Below are 4,857 nucleotides of genomic sequence, written 5' to 3' on the forward strand. Positions count from 1 at the left end.
TTCTTACCAGACTTGCTCTGGGAATGGATCTGACTTCACTTCCCTCTCTGATATTAGCATACACCATTTTCTTCCTCCCTCACTGTTTCTACAACAGCGCAGCATTCTTTCTCTTCCTAGAACAAGACTATCCCAGACATGTGGATGACTTAAGCTTCACATTGGTTCCTTCTCAAAGAGGATTTCTCTGATATCCTGTCCAAAAGAGACTCCCTATCTGATTTTACTTCTTTTTCTTTGTTCACAGTACTCTTGGAAATAGTCTTTGTGTTTATTTCTTTATTTGTGCCTCTTCTTAGGTGGGTCTCTTGTCTATGGGGTTGTTTTCTGTCCCCAGACATTATAAACATCAAGATAAGTGTTGGGGATGTAGCTCAGTTGGTAGAGTGTTTGCCTTGCATGCACAAGGCCCTGGGTTTAATCCCCAGCAACACACACACACATATACACGCACACATATACGCACGCACACACACAAAATCAAGACAAAATCTTTGCCTTCTGGTAGGTTCCACTTTTGAAAAGAAGTTAGACAAGTAAGAAGGCAAATATAACACCAAGCAATCATCTTGAAGCAGTAGTATAGTCATTAAGATATGGACTATGCAGCTAAGCTATCATCTGATAGAATACTTAACACCTGGAATGCAGTGAACACTCAAAAAGGAAAAGAGTTATTATTTATCAAGCTTGTTTTTTATTTATTTATTTATTTTCCTTCTCATCCTAGCCACCATCATGACTCCAGTCCAACCTGTCGGAATCCCTTTCCTGGAGCATTGAAATAGCCTTGGCTTTAGTTTTATAGCTCTCTAATTCACTCTATATTGCCCATACATTGGTCCATTTCCTGAAACAATTCAGTAGCTTCGCATACCTTGAGATAAAGTCCAACTCATAAGTGTGCTGGCTAGGCCCCTCATGATCTGATCTCTCTGCCTTCTCCCTAGCCTCTTTGACACTCCATTGCATTTCCCACTTGATGATTCAGAAATGCCAAAGTTCTCATAGTCTCCTTACCTATTTCTTTTCTTTATGCCAAAAGCTCCTGTGTCAATGCAAGAATATACAGAGGTAAAATGATTCCATTTTGAGAGCTGTAACCTCATCAGTCCATCCTTGAAGGGACTCACTGGGTGGTAACTGTAAGCAGGTGGGGCATGACTGGAGGAACTGAGCCACCAGTGGTGTGTCCTGAAAAAATGCATCTTCTCTCCCCCAACCTCTCTTGCCATTACAGGCAAAGCAGCTCTTGTCCAGCACACCCATCCACTGTGATGTTCTGACTCACCTTGGGCCAAGATCAATGGAGTCAGCTGACCATGGAATGAGCCTCTGAAACTGTGAGTCAAAATAAAATTTTCCTTCTATAAATTGTTCATCAGTTATTTCGTTCACAGTGACAAAAAGTGGACTAATATAATCATGGAATATCCCTTCTCTATATTATACTTGGTTTAGAATCCTCTTATAGTACCCAGCTCTGAGTTTTATCCTCACAATGTAATTCCCAAAGGTAAGGTTGAGATCTCTATAAAATTCTGTGTATATCATCATCATTGCATTGAACACACCACCTTATCATCTGTGTCTGACTACCTGTGTTTCTCATGGGTAGACTTCTTACCATTTTTATATCCTTAGTGACAAGCCTGGCACATTGAAATTTTTTTTGAATTAGTCAATTATTGACATCCTAATACATATCCATATATAATGTTTTACTAGCTACCTGGGTGGCCCTTAGCTCAGTCAAGTTGACACATAACATTAACCATCACGACCAGTAACTTAAATGTCCACCCACTCCCCAAATACCCAATACTCCCTAAAGGAAGACAATAAAATCCAAACAATCAGACAATTTTCAGCATCCTATTTAAAATTATTAGCCAGTCTGACAAGCAAGAACATGTGAACAGGAGAAAATTTAGTCAACAGGCTAGGAGATGGCAGAACTAGCAGATAAGGACATGGAAATGACTATTATACTATGTAACCTACTTGAAGGAAAAAAAGAACACTTGGGGCTGGGGATGTGGCTCAAGCGGTAGCCCGCTCGCCTGGCATGCGTGCAGCCCCGGTTCGATCCTCAGCACCACATACAAAGATGTTGTGTCTGCCGAAAACTAAGAAATAAATATTAAAAAATTCTCTCTCTCTCTGAAATGAAAGTTTTCTTAAACAGGATTAATGGCAATAGTTAATAGATGCTTCATATAAAATAAAATCCTCAATAATATTTATTGAAAAAAAAATAGAAGAGAACAAAAAGACTGAAACAAAAACTCACCATTCCCAGAGCCTCAGTAATCTATAGGATATTATTAAATTATTTTAAAATTTGTGTAATAGGATCTTGGTGTTTAAAGAGATAATCATCAAAACTCTTCCAAATTTGCTGAAAACTATTAAGCCAGTGCTATTTTGGCTCTTCAACATTCTCCAAAGGCCCATGTGTTAAAGTCATGGTCCTCAGCTTGATGCTATCAGGAGGTAGTAGAAATTTTAAGAAGTAAGGCTTTGTGGGAGGTCTTGTGGCCTTCGAGGACATGCTCTTGAAGGGAGTTTGGGATCCTAGCCTCTCCTCTTCCTTTCTTTTTCCCTTCCCACCATGAGATGAGTAGTTTTTCTCTACATATGTGCCCTGCCATGACATGCTGCCTTACAGAGGCCCCCAAACAACAGAGCAAAGTGACCATGTATTGAGAACTCCAAAACTATGAGTCAGAATAAACCTTGTCTTTTTATAAGTTCATTGTCTTTTGAGTATTTGTTATAATAATAGAAATCTAACACAGATTCCAAGAAGTTTACTACAAACCCAAAGCAGAATGTACACATAGCCATAGCCACAGATGCACATGTACACACACACAGAGCAAGATGGAGTCAGATTGTGGGAAGCCTGTGAGCCTGACCCTTTCCTGGGTTGGGCACTGGAAGTAAGTTCTATATCCTGGGAACCCCTCACCCTGCCCTCAAAACTGGGCAAGGAAGAATGGTTAGTCATAGTAGATGGAGGAGTGATGGTGATTAGTTCTAGAGCATTTGTAAGCTCTAGATTAACCACTCAAAAACAAAACAAAGAAGTACAGCTAATAAGAGGTGAAATGGAATGTTAAAAATACTCAATCCATGAGAAGGCAGGAAAGCAGTAACGGAAGAACAGATAACTAGAATTTTTACAATGGCAAGTTGAGCCAGGTGCAGTGGCACAGGCTTGTAATGCCAGCTATTCAGAAGGCCGAGGCAGGAGGATCACAAGTGTAACGCCAGTCCAGGCATCTTAGCAAGACCAGTTTCCAAATAAAAAATAAAAAGAGGAATATCAGTGGTAGAATGTCCCTGGGTTCAAACCGCAGTTCACGGAAAAAAAACAAAACAAAACAACAACAACAACAACAAAAACACCAAAGAGTTACCAGCCAAGTCATTAAAATTAAATACAAACATCCAGTAACACAGGGAACAATGCAAATCCCAACAACAATCATAACAAAAACAGCAAGTTGGCAATTTGAATTTGACAATATCAATAATTGTATTAAATGTAAATGGTCTGAACACTCCAAGTGAAAGACATGAAGTACAAGAATAGATAATGAAAGACCTAATTTCATGCTGTTAACAAAAAGACGATCGTTAATATAAAACACAAATAGCAAATAGGTTAAAAACACAAAGAAGGGAATCTTATGTGATGTATATTCTGAGCATAAAATAAAATAAAAATACTATAGTGGCTATAATTACTGTCAGATGAAACAGATTTCAGAACAGGGTGTATTTCCTAAAATTCCATGATGCTAAAGGAAGCCATCCGTCAAAGATGCGGATAGTTGTACATATGTAAGCCCGTGATAACAAAGCTTCAGAATACACAAAGCAAAGATAAATAAGCTAAAAAGGACAGATATTGATAGAACGAGTAGTCAGAAAGTCAGTAAAAATGTAGAAGATTTGAACAATACTAAATAACTTGACATAACTGACATTTAGAATATGCCAATCAATGTTGGCAGAATACATGCTATTTGAAGTTCATGCAGAAACCACATAGATCATATTCTAGGTTAAAAAAAATGATTTTAAATAAAATTGAGATTATTCAGTGCATGTTATCCATGAAGGAGCTAAATTTGAAACTAATAACAAATAGATACATGGAAAAAATCCTCAATTATTAGGAAAAAAGCAACATGTTTCTAGACACTCATGGAAGAAAACCACAAGGAAAATTAGAAAATATTTTCAAATGAAAGAAATTTAAAACCATCATATATCAAAATAATGGGCTGCAACTGAAGCTTGGGGCAAATTCTAGAGCTTTAATACTTGTATTGGAAAAGTTTAAAATTTTGAACATCAATAATCTAATCTCCTAAACTAAGAAACTTTTAAGAACAAAGTAAACCCAAAATCAGCAAAAGAAGGGTAATAAAAAATACAGAAGAAAGTAATAAAATAGAAAAAGAATAGAGAACCAATGAAATAAAATATTGCTGCTTTGAAAAAAATCAATAAAACTGATAAACATAGTTAAACTGATCAAGATATAAAGAAGAGACAAACTACAAATGCCCAGAGAGAAGTAGAGAACATTACTAAGGATTCTATAGATATTAAAGCAATAATCAGAGAATACTATTAAAAATTTTGTGCAAATAAATATGATAATTTAGATTAAATGGACAAATTCTTTGAAAGACACAAATTACTAAAACTGACTATTCATCTCATTGCAATTGACATTCATGACAGTCACCCCCATGAAATTATTTGGATACTACCAGTAATGACTGAATGCAATGAACTTTTGAGTATTGGGCTCTGTTTGTAATAATCTTCTATTTT

General features: G+C 36.7%; 1 non-coding gene across 1 annotated transcript; it reads left to right on the forward strand.

Moving 5' to 3' along the window:
• The first annotated feature begins 358 nt into the window (after positions 1-358).
• Positions 359-435, forward strand: Trnaa-ugc (transfer RNA alanine (anticodon UGC)). Its single transcript has one exon. It is a non-coding gene; the product is annotated as a tRNA-Ala (tRNA).
• The last annotated feature ends 4,422 nt before the right edge of the window (positions 436-4,857 follow it).

The sequence above is a fragment of the Marmota monax genome, unplaced genomic scaffold (assembly GCF_021218885.2).
Source record: "Marmota monax isolate L192 unplaced genomic scaffold, Marmota_monax_Labrador192_F-V1.1 WCK01_AAM20220418_F8-fsc00046, whole genome shotgun sequence".
In the NCBI taxonomy this organism is placed as follows: Eukaryota; Metazoa; Chordata; class Mammalia; order Rodentia; family Sciuridae; genus Marmota; species Marmota monax.